Source organism: Dermacentor albipictus, unplaced genomic scaffold, assembly GCF_038994185.2.
Source record: "Dermacentor albipictus isolate Rhodes 1998 colony unplaced genomic scaffold, USDA_Dalb.pri_finalv2 scaffold_194, whole genome shotgun sequence".
Classification (NCBI taxonomy): Eukaryota; Metazoa; Arthropoda; class Arachnida; order Ixodida; family Ixodidae; genus Dermacentor; species Dermacentor albipictus.
In genome coordinates this window covers 18,363-35,024 of record NW_027225748.1, presented here as the reverse complement: position 1 = coordinate 35,024, position 16,662 = coordinate 18,363, and the positions used below count along the sequence as shown (strand labels likewise).

General features: G+C 45.7%; 1 non-coding gene across 1 annotated transcript; it reads right to left on the bottom strand.

Annotated features, from left to right (window-relative positions):
* Positions 1 to 955: 955 nt before the first annotated feature.
* Positions 956 to 1,028, bottom strand: TRNAL-CAA (transfer RNA leucine (anticodon CAA)). Its single transcript has one exon. It is a non-coding gene; the product is annotated as a tRNA-Leu (tRNA).
* Positions 1,029 to 16,662: the final 15,634 nt, after the last annotated feature.

The window sequence follows — 16,662 nt, the reverse complement described above, 5'->3', positions numbered from 1 at the left end:
GACAGCGAGGATTGTCTTTGGCGCCTTCTCAGGATGCCCTGTAGCGGCATCCTATTTCCGTGTCCAAAAAAGCACAGTCAGCTCGGTACATTTAACTTGCGGGCAAGGGGGAGGTCCTAATGAAGTATTACAATCAGCCGCGACCAACGACTGGCGTGCCTTACGGCATGAAATCGTTGGTATATCAAATGCTGGAAGTGTTTTATATTTGTGTAGAGCTATCCTACGGAGCATTGCATTCTCTGTATATAGTAACACGATCAACAATCTAATAAAACCTCCTACAGGTATAACTCTCCAATTTTATCATGTAATCACGACTTATCGTAGATATGCTGTTTAAGATGTCCTCGGTCGAACGTGCAAATCCATTTCAATTCCAATAGAACACTGACATGAATTTTTTCTAAAGAAATGTGTCATTTCTGCCTATGACGATGTCATTTCCACGCTGTTTTTAAATAAGAAGTGCACTATTTCTATTTTCCCGGTTGGAGAAAGAAAGCAGCAGATATTCCGCATTTTGAAAAGCGAAGCCACTTTTTTGGGGACGAGTACCGAACACACGCACTGTGTAGGTTTCTGATGTGCTCTGGGGACAGTTGCTTATAGTGGCTTTCTCCCAATTGTCATACGTTATACACGACATTTAGCTATTTTCCCTCGGTATCCTCGGTAAACTATGCGGGGCACGGTGCTTATATTTATTCGAAGTACGAAGCAATGTTCACAGTGACGAGGGATTTGTGCTTACTATGTGCGGGTTCATTACAGCCTTTGCAGAAAGTTGCTCATTGAAGCGTTCCAGAGTGTCATACTTCGGCTAATCTAGTCATTTCATAAGAAGCCAACAAACACTGACACCAAGGACAACATAGGGGAAATTACTTGTGCTTAATAAATGAAGTAATGAAACAATAAATTAATGGAAATTAAAGTGGATGAAAAAACAACTTGCCGCTGGTGGGAACCGAACCCACAACCTTCGCATTTTGCGTGCGATGCTCTACCAATTGAGCTACCGCGGCGCTGTTTTCCCATCCACTTTCTTGGGTATTTATGTGTCCTAGTAGAACCCTGGGAATGTTAGCCAGCGCCGCCACTCACAGACCTTGGCGGCGGACGTGGAACGTCCTTCATGCCGCAGGCGTCACGAGAACGTGATCTTTTTGGGTGAAGGCAACTGGGCAATAAACCCACATATGCTACCTAAAGGCGTCAATGTTGCCGGATTCGGGACCCTCGTTATGTAATCAATGAGAAGAAAGGGGGCCAACCGAGGGGCCCGATTTTTATTAGTCATATCATATGACTGATATGATAATATGATATGACTGATATGACTAATAAAAATAATTTTCCGGCGTCAAAACTCGTTCCGACTTGGTTTCAGCGATGTCGGCGGGGTACTAAGCAAAAAATATCGTTTATAGTTGGCGCAAATCAAAAGTGCATTATGGACAATATATAGGTAAACTTCAAAGACAGGGGACTAATTATGGCATTTACAGTAAATTACGCATGCAAGTGGTCCGGAGTTTTACGAACGTGTTTTGCGAAGATAGAATTTATCCCGCTGCCCTGAGAGAACTCTGAATTCAACCGATATGAAATCTAGCGAAATTGAGATGGGGGGGGAGAGGAACGTAGGACACCATGGTGAATATTATGGCCAAGTAATGTTTGCTGTTGAATCACTGGCTTTTTAAGAATTCCCAGCAAGGAGTCCTCCAAAGAATTACTTGCGGGGAAGGTTTCAAAGAGAACAGTCATATATAAACAGGAAACTTATTAAAGTATGCAATACAGTCAAAAGAAACTGAAAATTTTATTGTGACTGTTCGAAAGGAGGAGCTACGCTGGAAATCGGGTTGTAATTCTCCCAATGCCGCACACATCTGCTGCCTTTTTTTAGTTTGTTATTGCATGGTTTGTATGTTGATTGCACTTCATTGCGTATCGCCTCGAAATGCTACTAGGTAAACTAGCGATGCATTTAAGCTGTAGACTAAAACATGGAGTACCATAATTTGTGTAATTGTTATAAATTGTTTGCAGCAAATGGGCGGTCTGCATTTGCAGCGCACTGCTGCTACTAGGCACAGCCTTTTCACATATATATATATATATATATATATATATATATATATAGAGAGAGAGAGAGAGAGAGAGAGAGGGCACGCACTCGCAGTGCTACTTTTATATGTGCGTGTTGTATTTGATAGGTGCGTGCGATACTGCTGTGCAATATTGTCTTGGTCTTCTCTCCAGGCAATGTAGTTGTTTGTGTCTTCAGCGCAGCTTTGGTGGTGTTTCTGGCATCCTAATGGTGTACCACTTTCATCGATGGGCTCATGATATATAGTTCGAATTTATCTGCTAAGAGATAAGATAGAACTCGGCTTCTCCATTTCGCGGGTTTTCACTGCAAATATAACATGAGAAATTGAATATGTTACAAGGAGTCATGCTTCGTATGTGCAGTGACACTGCAGTGATCTCTGATTCAGCTTGAAACACAGCGCGAACTTCTGGCATTTCCGTTCCTATATTTTAAATATCTTTTATACTTATATAAAGATAACCTGATGCTAGTCATCATGATCGTCAGACTATTTTTATGTTCACTGCAGAATGAAGTTCTATCCCAACGATTCGAATTATCCTTGCCTTGCTGTAGCCGATTCCAAGTTGCCCCTGCAAATTTCCTTTTCATCACCCCACCTAATTTTCTGCCGTCTTCGATAGCGCTTCTATTGCCCTTTCACTCATTCTATAGTTCTAATGGTCGAAGAGGTATTCGCCTGTACGCAGATGATGGCACTACCACCACTCCTACTAAAAAAAAATTATGGGGTTTTACGTGCCAAAACCACTTTCTGATTATGAGGCACGCCGTAGTGGAGGACTCCGGAAATTTCGACAACCTGGGGTTCTTTACCGTGCACCTAAACCTAAGTACACGGGTGTTTTCGCATTTCGCCCCCATCGAAATTCGCCGGGATTCGATCCCGCAACCTCGTGATCAGCAGCCTAGCACCACAGCCACTGAGCAACCACGGCGGGTACTACTACTACTACTACTATACTACTACTACTACTACTACTACTACTACTACTACTACTACTACTACTACTACTACTACTACCAATGCTGCTACTACTACTACTACTACTACTACTACTACTACTACCACTACTACTACTACTACTACTGCAACCCCTACTTCTTCTACTGCTACTACTACTACTACTACTACTTGAATGCACTAGCTTTCCACTGCATGACTGGCGGTGTTGTAATCGAGGTTGGTGCAGTAATTCAGATAAGTTGTGATAAGTTGTTTTCACTCGTTCTGCAGTTCTAATGGTCGAAGAGTTATTCGCTATGCAGATGATGCTACTACTACTACTACTACTACTACTACTACTACTACTACTACTACTACTACTACTACTACTACTACTACTACTACTACTACTACTACTACTACTACTACTTGAATGCACTGGCTTTCCACTGCAAGACTGGTCGAGTTGTTATTCAGGTTGGTGCAGTAATACAGATAAGTTGTGATGATATATGGAAGGGACGTGTCAGTTTTTATAATTGTTCTGTGCACGAGAAGCAACACGAATGCCGTTTACACTCCCTAGGGGAGCAATGCAAGGTGAACTGTCTACACCCGGCCGCTTTGAATATGATCGTAGCTTCACGGTGCTCGTCTGCTGCCTCTCTCAGCTTCAGCTCACCTTCTGCTGTTCATAAATTAAATAGGTTCAATTTTTTTCTGAATCCATTGGAAAAAAACACATTTAAAAATTAAATGACGTGGTTTTACGCGTTAAAACCGCTTTCTGATTATGAACGAGAAGGAAGGGATTAACCGAGGGGCCCAAATTTTTTGATTAGTAATGTCACAAGAAGCCAACAAACACTGACACCAAGGACAACAAAGGGGAAATTACTTGCGCTTAATAAATGAAATAAAGAAGCTATAAATGAATGGAAATGAAAGTGGATGAAAAAACAAGTTGCCGCGGGCACCGAACCCACAACCTTCGCAATTAGCGTGCGATGCTCTACCAATTGAGCTACCGCGGTGCCGTTTTCTCGTCCACTTTATTGGGTATTTATGTTTCCTACTGGAACCCTGGGTTCCGTCCCCACCTGCGGCAAGTTGTGTTTTCATCCGCTATCATTTCCATTAATTTATCGTTTCTTTATTTCATTTATTACGCGCAAGTAATTTCCCCTATGTTTTCCTTGGTGACAGTGTTTGTTGCCTTCTTATGATGATCATCATCATCATCAGCCTGGTTACGACCACTGCAGGGCAAAGGCCTCTCCCATATTTCTCCAACGACTCCGGTCATGTACTAATTGTATCCATGCCGTCCCTGGAAATTTCTTAATCTCATGCGCCCACCTAACTTTCTGCCGTCCCCTGCTACGCTTCCCTTCCCTTGGAATCCAGTCCGTAACCCTTAATGACCATCGGTTATCTTCCCTCGCCATTGCATGTCCTGCCCATGCCCATTTCTTTTTCTTGATTTCAACTAAGATGTCATTAACTCGCGTTTGTTCCCTCACTCAATCTGCTCTTTTCTTATCCCTTAACGTTACACCTATCATTCTTCTTTCCATAGCTCGTTGCGTCGTGCTCAATTTGAGTAGAACCCTTTTCGTAAGCCTCCAGTTTTCTGCCCCGTAGGAGAGTACTGGTAAGACACAGCTATTATACACTTTTCTCTTGAGGGATAATGGCAACCTGCTGTTCATGATCTGAGAATGCCTGCCAAAGCACCCCAGCCCACTCTTATTCTTCTGATTATTTCTGTCTCATGATCCGGATCCGCAGTCACTACCTGCCCTAAGTAGATGTATTCCCTTACGACTTCCAATGCCTCGCTGCCTATTGTAAACTGCTGTTCTCTTCCGAGACTGTTAAACATTACTTTAGTTTTCTGCAGATTAATTTTTAGACCCACTCTTCTGCTTTGCCTCTCCAGGTCAGTGAGCATGCATTGCAGTTGGTCTCCTGAGTTACTAAGCAAGGCAATATCATCAGCGAATCGCAAGTTACTAAGGTATTCTCCATTAACTTTTATCCCCATTTCTTCCCAATCCAGGTCTCTGAATACCTCCTGTAAACATGCTGTGAATAGCATTGGAGAGATCGTATCTCCCTGCCAGACGCCTTTCTTTATTGGGATTTTGTTGCTTTCTTTATGGAGGACTACGGTGGCTGTGGAGTGTCAGGATTGGGGCCTCAATCCCATCGCTCGTGGTCCTTTGCAAAGATTGGAGTACGGCATGAATTCGAAGGTAGCTGGCCCATGCCGTCGTCCAACTTATTTACGCTGAGATCGTTGATGAAGTGAAGAACTGTTTCTCATCGAGAACGAGGAAAATGGGTTTATTTACAGAAATTAAATCAGTCTAACATGACTGTTTGAGAAAAAGAGTATCAGTCCAACATGACTGCATGAGAGAAGTGACTCAGTCTAACATGACTGCTCAAGAGAAGTGTCCCCAGCATTCGCACAACAACAGTTTTTATACACTGTTCGTTTACTCATCACCAACTCGCCGCTGCTCCACAGATCAGTTTACGTACACAAAGGCAACCGCGTTCTGATGCCCGACGCCGGCGTTGGAGGGGTGCCGTTCCGGGAAGTATCGGTGCCCATCGAGGGTAGCTCGTTGTCCTGCGTCTGGACGAGCATGAGAAGCACCAAAATACGGCTTCCCCACGGCAGCTTGTCCATGCGTGTCATATCAGGTCCACGTTGGGGAACTCCGAAACCATTGTTCACACACCGAACTCGTCCCGTCACAATGTCGATGGGGCTGGAGGAAGGCGGCGGTTTGCAGCACAAAGGCCGCTTCTTCGAACGCCTCCTAGCTGCAGTGACGGAGAGGGTGCGGAATGCGCGTCTTGCCCCCTTGTCGTAATCGGGTGGCAATCTTGCCTTGTAGCTCGCCATTCTTAACAGCGCCTCCATGGCCCGAAAAATCTCGACTGTCTAGCGCTGACAACCGCTAGGCAGGAAGAGAACGGCTGCTGGTCAGGGGGGAATTGATGTCTTGGCTCGCAGCGACCACTTGTGCATTGATGTCCCCGCCCCAAAACATCCAAGGCCAGGCAACTGCAAAACGAACACCACAACACGGCTCTGCGCCGAGATGACGTGCATTGGCTCCTACTTTAGACTCGCTAGGCTTCAAAAAAAAACAACATAAGTGCAGAAACAAAAAAAAATGCTGCATTTCGCTATGCCAATTTCCGAAGCAAATTCCTGCTGACACATTCAGCATTCATGGAGGGAATCCTGCTAAATGAGAGGGGATCTTCTTCGCTTAGTAAAATTAACACTAGTAACCCTAAAATTTAGGCGGGACCCCCAAACGCAGAATTCAAATTAACCTGCTCAAACCATCCGCATTGCTATTCAACTTTCCCTTCTTATATCTAACGGAGAAGTTGTACTCTTGGAGAGTGAGGCTCCATCGGAGCAAGCGGCCGTTTTTGTGTGACATTTGATTGAGCCACGTAGGAGGACAGTGGTCGGTCTCGAAGATGAACTTCGCTCCGTACAAGTAACACGACAACTTCTGGGCGGCCCAAACCAAACAAACGCATTCCTTCTCTGAAGCGCTGTAGGCTTCCTCTCTTACATTTAGTTTACGGCTGGCGTAGAGGATAGGATGCTCCTCGTTATCGTCGCCGACCTGACTAAGTACCACGCCCATACCTCTGTCGCTTGCGTCGCATTGAACTATGAATTCCTTTGTGTAGTCTGGCGCGCGAAGCACAGGGCGAGAAACCAATAGCGTTTTCAAACTTTGGAAAGCGTTCTCTTTGTCCTTATCCCAGTGTACGTTACTCGGTGCTCCCTTTCGGAGGGCGTCTGTTAATGGACTTGCCAATTGCGAGTAATTTGGAATGTACCGTTGATAGTACCCCACAAGTCCCAAAAATGAACGAAGGTCCGTTTTCGTGCGCGGCTGAGAAAATTCTCCAATCGTAGTTATTTTCAGCTCAGCCGGCCGTCTCATGTCCTGACCGACAACATGGCCCAGATAAGCAACCTGTGAACAACCAAACCTACACTTTTCCGCTTTCATCGTTAAGTCGACTTTAAACGTACGAAGCCTCGCATCCTTGTCGTAATAGACATTGGCGTTCTTTTGAGCTATTGCCATGTTCTTTCCGACTAGTTCTCGGGTTGCGCTTAGCCGTTCCAGTAAATTTAGCACGTATTCAACCACTGTTGGACTCTCCCCTCTTTCCTCCCACATCTCTCTTAACATTTTCAGTGGAGACCGGAGTGTCCTCGCATACACTAGTTCTGCTGGTGAGAACCCTGTCGCTTCATGTGGAACCGTTCGCAGTCCTCCTTGTGCTCGTAACAGAGCGCACGCAAAACTCGCTTAAGCACCGAATGCCACCTCTCTACACTGTTTGACTGAGGGTGATAGACAGAACTGTGTATTAACTTTACCCCGCACTTTTGCAAGAATGTGGAAGTCAGTGCGCTCGTGAATACTGACCCTTGATCTGCCTGAATTTCGGCTGGAAACCCAACTCGTGCAAACACTGTCAAAAGCGCGTCTACTACTTCGGTGGAGCTGAGCTCTTTCAAAGGGATTGCTTCTGGAAACTTGGTAGCCGGACACAGCATGGTAAACAAGTACCTGTAGCCTGATTTTGTTTTTGGAAGAGGCCCTACCGTCTCTATTACAAGTCGTCTGAAAGGCTCTGTTATTAAGGACACTACCTTCAGTGGAGCTTTCCATGTCTCTCCTGGTTTACCAGAACGCTGGCACGCGTCGCATGATCTTACAAAGTTTTCTACATCTTTGAAACAGCCAGGCCAGTAGTATTCCATAAGCAATCTTTCCTTTGATTTGTTTATGCCTAGATGGCCGGACCACCCATCTCCATGACAAAGACTCAAAAGGTCCTCCCTATACTTACTTAGTAGGTATGACTAACTGATCTAAAATCCTACCCTTTCGATCTCTGTAATGCCGATACAACAATCCTCCTCTCTCATGTATCGTTACGTTGCGCCTAGCAATGCCTTCTTTAGCTGTGTCATGTAATTTAGCTAAGCTCTCATCATTCTTTTGCTCAGCTGCCAGTGACTCTCTATCCACGCGTAAGAGTTGATCAAAGTTCTTTGAGGCCGGTGATAATAACGACCCTGTCTCGCTTGTGAGCACGTCTACTTGCTCTTCCTGCAAGCTAGAACTCTGACACTCTAGTGCTACGCTCTCATTGAGCTGGTCAGCTGGCAGGCTCTCCTCAACTGTTCTTTTGTCCCTCGGGCCTAGCTCGGATTCGGGTATTGAAGCTATCCCCTTTTCTGCTTCCGCTGGAGGAGCTTGAGCATTTTCAGCCGAAAGCGCCGCGATCTTACGAGCTTGGCCTCTGGTCAATGCCTGTACTATGCCCTCTCCCAGTTTCAGCCCTCTGTCACGCAGTAACTGATTCGAACGATTCGAAAAGATGTAGGGATACTGCAGTGACAAAAATTTGGAAACTGCAGCCTCAGTCTCTAGCTCCCCGAATGGTCCACTGATTTTGACTTTGGCCATGGGCAGACACACGCTGTGTTCTTCTACAACCTGTTTTATCTATGCTACTTCTCCGGTGAAGTCATCTACCATCACGTAGGACGGATGGACAATGTCCAGCGTGGCGGCACTGTCTCTTAGCACTCGGCATGGTTTTCCATTAACTTGCAGGTCGTGGAGTTATAGACTTAAAAGTTCCATATTCTCATCTTTTTCCTCCACGTAGGAAAAAACTACGCTAGACTTCTCGCAGTTTACAGCTATCTGTCCCAGTTTGTGGCATTTGTAACAGCGAATTGGTCTAACAGATTCGAATTTTCTTTTCTGTTCTTTTTGTGCGGTTTCTCCGTTAAGTTTCTCCTCGCTCTTTTCTGCGGGCTTTTCCGCCATGTCTACCGGCTCGGATCGTCTAGTTTTCGCACCCTTTTTGAACGGAAATGGTTTCCGCGGTCCATTTCGACCGTCCCAGTTTCCCTCCTCGGCGTTCAACTTTCTACGGGTTGCGTACTCTTCGGCTAATTCAGCCGCCCTTTCCACAGTGTTTACATTACCTCTGTCTTGCACCCACAGTTTCACAGCTTGGGGGATGGTTTTGTAAAACTGCTCTAGACACATGCATTCAATGATCATGTCTCTGCTGTCGTACGCTTCCGCGCTTTTAAGCCACTCGACTAGGTTGGCCTTTAAGCTATATGCAAACTCCGGATAGCCCTCGCTATCTTTCTTGCCTGTGCTCCTAAACCTTTGCCGAAAAGCTTCGGCTGAAAGGCGGTATTTCTTCAGGAGACTAGCCTTAACTTTTGCATAATCATATGCATCCTGCACACTCAATCTGGCGATTACTTCCGCCGCCTCACACGGCAACATAGGCAGCAACCTCTGTGGCCATGTACTCGGGCCGAAGTTCATCTTTTTGCAAGTCCTTTCAAAATTGCTTAGGAACAAGCCTATGTCGGTCCCGACCTCAAATGGCTTTCATAGCCTGTCCATGCGGTACGATTCTGCCTCACTTGATCGTCCCAGAGCGCCTTCACTTCCTTGAGACAACTCCAAATGTTTGCTTTCAAGTTCCAGTTGCATTTTTGTCGCGTTCCTTTCTCTCTTGTTCTTCTCTCTTTTTCAGAAGTTCAAACCCCATTTCAATTTCTTCCTCACTGGCCTTTTCGGAAATTAGCTCCAATAATTCCGATTTGAGCATTTGCTTGCGTACATCTGGGCCCAGTTCCTCACCAACAATCAACAACTCGTCTCTCAGCAGTGTCCTTAACTCCATGACTGCTGCTTTACTGCCTTGATTCTGCTCTCTAAACCTAGCTAGGAAAACACAACCTAGCTAACACACAACAATCTAGCTTCCCTACTGTTCTAAACAGAACAACCACAAAATGATGCCTAGAGAGTCAAAGCAAAAACCAAGCACTCACCGCAGATACAGCACCATGTCGCAAAGTCCATCTCACCGCTGTCAGCCAGTTGTCAGGATTGGGGGCTCAATCCCATCGCTCGTGGTCCTTTGCAAAGATTGGAGTACGGCATGAATTCGAAGGTAGCTGGCCCATGCCGTCGTCGAACTTATTTACGCTGAGATCGTTGATGAAGTGAAGAACTGTTTCTCATCGAGAACGAGGAAAATGGGTTTATTTACAGAAATTAAATCAGTCTAACATGACTCTTTGAAAAAAAGAGTGTCAGTCCAACATGACTGCATGAGAGAAGTGACTCAGTCTAACATGACTGCTCAAGAGAAATGTCCCCAGAATTCGCACAACAACAGTTTTTATACACTCGGTCCGCCGGCCATACGAGGCGGCTACTGTTCGTTTACTCATCACCAACTCGCCGCTGCTCCACAGATCAGTTTACGTACACAAAGGCAACCGCGTTCTGATGCCCGACGCCGGCGTTGGAGGGGTGCCGTTCCGGGAAGTATCGGCGCCCATCGAGGGTAGCTCGTTGTCCTGCGTCTGGACGAGCATGAGAAGCACCAAAATACGGCTTCCCCACGGCAGCTTGTCCATGCGTGTCATATCAGGTCCACGTTGGGGAACTCCGAAACCATTGTTCACACACCGAACTCGTCCCGTCAGAATGTCGATGGGGCTGGAGGAAGACGGCGGTTTGCAGCACAAAGGCCGCTTCTTCGAACGCCTCCTAGCTGCAGTGACGGAGAGGGTGCGGAATGCGCGTCTTGCCCCCCTTGTCGTAATCGTGTGGCAATCTTGCCTTGTAGCTCGCCATTCTTAACAGGAGCCGCTATAGATATTTTTCAGTATTTTTACATATGGCTCGTCTACACCCTGATTCCGTAATGCCTCCATGACTACTGATGTTTCGACAGAATCAAATGCTTTCTCGTAATCAATGAAAGCTATATATAAGGGTTGGTTATATTCCGCACATTTCTCTATCACCTGATTGATAGTGCGAATATGATCTATTGTTGAGTACCCTTTACGGAATCCTGCCTGGTCCTTTGCTTGACAGAAGTCTAAGGTGTTTCTGATTCTATTTGCGATTACCTTAGTAAATAGTTTGTAGGCATCGGACAGTAAGCTGATCGGTCTATAATTTTTCAAGTCTTTGGCGTCCCCTTTCTTATGGATTAGGATTATGTTAGCGTTTTTCCAAGATTCCGGTACGCTCGACGTTATGAGGCTTTGCGTATACAGGGTGGCCAGTTTCTCTAGAACGATCTGCCTACCATCCTTCAGTAAATCTGCTGTTACCTGATCCTCCCCAGCTGCCTTCCCCCTTTGCATATCTCCCAAGGCTTTCTTTACTTCTTCCGGCGTTACCTGTGGGATTTCGAATTCCTCTAGACTATTTTCTCTTTCATTATTGTCGTGGGTGGTACTGGTACTGTATAAATCTCTATAGAACTCCTCAGCCACTTGTACTATCTCATCCATATTAGTAATGATATTGCCGGCTTTGTCTCTTAACGCATACATCTGATTCTTGCCAATTCCTGGTTTCTTCTTCACTGTTTTTAGGCTTCCTCCGTTCCTAAGAGCATGTTCAATTCTATCCACATTATACTTCGTTATGTCAACTGTCTTACGCTTGTTGATTAACTTCGAAAGTTCTGCCAGTTCTATTCTAGCTGTAGGGTTAGAGGCTTTCATACATTGGCGTTTCTTGATGAGATCTTTCGTCTCCTGCGATAGTTTACTGGTATCCTGCCTAACGGAGTTACCACCGACTTCCATTGCACACTCCTTAATGATGTCCACAAGATTGTCGTTCATTGCTTCAACACTAATGTCCTCTTCCTGAGTTAAAGCCGAATACCTGTTCTGAAGCTTGATCTGGAATTCCTCTATTTTCCCTCTTACCGCTAACTCATTGATCGGCTTCTTATGTACCAGTTTCTTCCGTTCCCTTCTCAGGTCTAGGCTAATTCGAGTTCTTACCATCCTGTGGTCACTGCAGCGCACCTTGCCGAGCACGTCCACATCTTGTATGATTCCAGGATTAGCGCAGAGTATGAAGTCTATTTCATTTCTAGTCTCGCCGTTCGGGCCCCTCCACGTCCACTTTCGGCTATCCCGCTTGCGGAAGAAGGTATTCATTATCCTCATATGATTCTGTTCGGCAAACTCTACTAATAACTCCCCCCTGATATTCCTAGTGCCTATGCCATATTCCCCCACTGCCTTGTCTCCAGCCTGCTTTTTGCCTACCTTGGCATTAAAGTCAACCATTAGTATAGTGCATTTAGTTTGCACTCTACCCATCGCCGATTCCACGTCTTCATAGAAGCTTTCGACTTCCCGGTCATCATGACTGGATGTAGGGGCGTAGACCTGTACAATCTTCATTTTGTACCTCTTAAGTTTCACAAGACCTGCCACCCTCTCGTTAATGCTATAGAATTCCTGTATGTTACCAGCTATACTCTTATTAATCAGGAATCCGACGCCTAGTTCCCTTCTCTCTGCTAAGCCCCGGTAGCACAGGACGTGCCCGCTTTTTAGCACTGTATATGCTTCTTTTGGCCTCCTAACTTCACTGAGCCCTATTATATCCCATTTACTGCCCTCTAATTCCTCCAATAGCACTGCTAGACTCGCCTCACTAGATATCGTTCTAGCGTTAAACGTTGCCAGGTTCATATTCCAATGGCGGCCTGTCCGGAGCCAGTGATTCTTAGCACCCTCTGCAGCGTCGCAGGTCTGACCGCCGCCGTGGTCAGTTGCTTCGCAGCTGCTGGGGACTGAGGGCCGGGGTTTGATTGTGTTGTTCATATAGGAGGTTGTGGCCATGTACTGCACCAGGGTGGCCAATCCTGCTCTGGTGAGGGAGTGCGTTACCGGTTCTGGTCACCGGGATCAGGCCACACTGCAGGCCTGTTTATGCAATTTCATCAACACGCGAATTTTTTTTTTATATCCGGTGGAAAATTGCCGGCACCGGGATTCGAACCACGGACCTCTTGCACGCGAGGCGGGTGTTCTACCTCTACGCCACCGCTGCACTCTTCTTATTATATGACTAATAAAAAAAATCAGGCCCCTCGGTTAATCCCCTTTCTTCCCGTTTATTTCATAACCAGGGTCTCGAATATGGCAACATCGATTCCTTCAGATAGCATGTGTTGGTTTATTGACCAGTCGTCTTCAACCAAAAAGATCATTTTCTCGTGACGCCTGCGGTAGAAAGGACGTTCCGCGTCCGCCGCAAGGATCTGTGAGTGGTGGCGCTCGCTTACATTCCTAAGGTTTTACTAGGAAAGAAAAATACCCAGTAAGGTGGATGAGGAAACGGCGCCACGGTAGCTCAATTGGTAGAGCATCGCACGCGAAATGCGACGGTTGTGGGTTCCTGTCCCCACCTGCGGCAAGTTGTTTTTTCATCCACTTTCATTCCCATTAATTTTTCGTTTCTTAATTTCATTTATTAAGCACTAGTAATTTCCCCTATGTGTTCCTTGGTGACAGTGTTTGTTCGCTTCTTACAATATATTTCTGATAATGAGGCACGCCGTAATGGAGGACTGTGGAAATGTAGACCCCGTGAGGTGCTTAACGTGCACCTAAATCTAAGTACACGGGTGTTCGCCCCCATGGAAATGCGGCCACCGTTGCCGGGATTCGATCCCGCTACCGCGTGCTCAGCAGCCCGACACCACAGCCACTGAGCAACCACGTCGTTTAACGAACAGTTTAACCGATGACGTTCGCACATATGCTTAACTTGATTTCGCTGTGTTAGTTTAAAAGATCGAAGGAAGGCATGAACAGACAGACAGAGGCCTATTTATTTTAGAAACGCTACTGTCCGTAGTTATATACGATGACAAAATTCGCCAGAAAGCCAGAGCAAAATGCGGAGTCTTTCAAGATGGAGCATGTTAGCAGTGGCTGACTCCTTTGGCTCCATTTGCAGCGATCTGTAAGCTAGTAATGTCGGCCTTTCAAAACTGTTTCACTTATGGCAGTTTTTTGTAGCGAGTGACCGCAATGAAGCCAACTACTAGCAAATGACAAAATTCACTGTGACGCCTTATTTGGTAGACACGAAAGCGTATTGGTGCTATTCCCTCTTTGCGGATTGCGCGTAGAACGTTTAAAACATAATCTTCGATTGTGTATGTGCTTTCTAGGCTTGTTTTATTGCGATAGCAATTGTAATAACTAGTAAGTCGCCATAATTGTGCTTTCACTGCTCCGCTTCCGCCCAGCGTTCGACGCAGATTCTTCACTTCGCTTTAATACCCGAATATGATTTAAACTTGCTTTCCAGTTAGCTATAAATCCCCAAGCGGATGGGAGCCGTCGCCGCAGAGCTCTCTCTATCTCGAGCGCGCAAACACACACACACACACACACACACGCACACACACACACACACACACGCACACACCACACACACACGCACGCACGCACGCACACACACACAATCGTACGCACGCACGCGCGCACACACACACACACACAAACACACACACACGCACGCACACACAATCGTACGCACACACACACACACACACACACACATACACACACACGCACTCTCGCACACGCATGCACGCACACACACAAACACACACACACACACGCACGCACGCACGCACGTACACACGCCAGAACGTACGGAAACCGTTCCTGGCGTGCGCTCGTCAGCGGACGCCAGGAACGGTTTCAGAGCTTTGTATGACAGACGATCCCACAAAGAATTCACTAGCGTTCTCTGTAATGGACGATTCATTTTTTTTGCTCTGTCGAAAACGCAGAAATACGCGGCGTGTACAACTCTACTATATACATGGTGGCGGAGCAACGTTGCCCTAGAAAAAACTGACTGACTGCCGAAATTTGCATTCGAAGCTTGCCTAAATGAAACATATTTAGCTAGATTACATTTTTACTACCACTAAGAGGTCTAGCATGATCCTTTAATATTTATTCTTCTTATTTGATCAGTTCTTTGTTAGAATATAGTTGTGTCTTACATTCAATTAATGTTGAGATAACTGAAATTTCCGAGAAGCAAGAACTATCGACCCTGAGATTATGGATTAAGGCTAGTTTGTAACATCAACGGGAAACTAAGTACGTGTTGTCCTTGATACGCTCGCAGCATATTGAAAGGACCGGACAGTTTTCGGGAACGGGCAACTCCGGTAAGGCAGTGATGCGTCCTCGCCGATCATTCTCATGTGCTTGAGTCGATGCTCGCGGTGTACCGGTGATTGGTACGATGAACCACCGCTGGGTTTTCGATACCACACAACTATGCCACCATCTTGCCAATCACAGATTACCGATGTCGTTTCTCGGGAGCCCTGTGGAGATAAGGGACCGGAGTTTGTTTATAAAGAACGACACATTTAACGACAATGCCGTTTTTTCTGTCGTTACCTTTGTTCTCGTTATGTTCTTGGGACGGCAGAAACATGTGCATTTTTCTACAAGCTTCATGTTTCTCTATGGCCCCATGAATAATTGCGACACTTATCTTTGGAACATTTCAGAAACTGACCTATTGGTCATTCTGGTTGGAGGCTAACCGGTGCACTGAAAGAGAATAACAAGCAGGTAACTTAACAATCTACGTATATAGAAACTATATCTGAGAGAAAAAGATTTTAGGCAGGGGTGGTCGGAGCCCCCTAGTCCATGGCCGCACTGGCCATATAGTGATAAACTCTATGCCAGTGGCCTCTTCCACCTGCCTGACTTAGATAATTAGGGACCTTTGTCCTGTCAAGTCGGAACGGGTGGGTTGTGCCTCCCACTGCTGCATTGTGTTAATACTGTTTGGCCTATGAGGGTGCTTAGCCTTCGTGCACTCCCAGGTTACATGTATTAGGGTAGATATGTCACCGCACCAAGGGCAGTTGGCCCTATAGCGAGTGGTACATGGCGCATAGCATTTTTAGATCGGGCAATACGCCAGTCTGTATTTCGCGCCAATCGGCGGCCGCATCCTCGCTAAGTTGTGGATGGGGCGGCTCGTATTTTCTGCGGACTCCGCGCTGATGAGCAAGGATGTCTTTGGCATTTAAATTGATAGGATGTTGAGAGGGATAGTTCGAGTGGAATGTATGTTGCTAATATACATTCCACTTTGAGTGGGCAAGTCTTTGAGTGGGCAATTAATGATCGCGTAACAAAGTTCTTAGAGAAATATAATATCATATCTAGTTCGCAATTCGGATTTCAAAAACACAAGTCAACTGAACAGGCACTACTTCGTGCAAAGGAGAAAATTATTCAAGGTATTGAAAATAAGGATTTTACTTTAGGTCTCTTTCTAGATTTGCGGAAAGCATTTGATTCGGTGAATCATGATATTCTACTTCTAAAACTGCAGTGTTATGGAATACGTGCCATGTCATTGAAATTAATAACCAGCTACCTTGAGAAACGCTTCCAATTTACAGATGTTAATAATTATTCGTCGACGTCGTTAAATGTAACAAATGGAGTACCCCAAGGATCGGTATTAGGTCCTACCCTGTTTTTGTTATACATTAATGACATAACTCAGATTGACATCACCCTTGATATAGTAATGTTTGCGGACGATACTAACGTATTTTTTACTTCACGGACAAAACGTGAACTTCA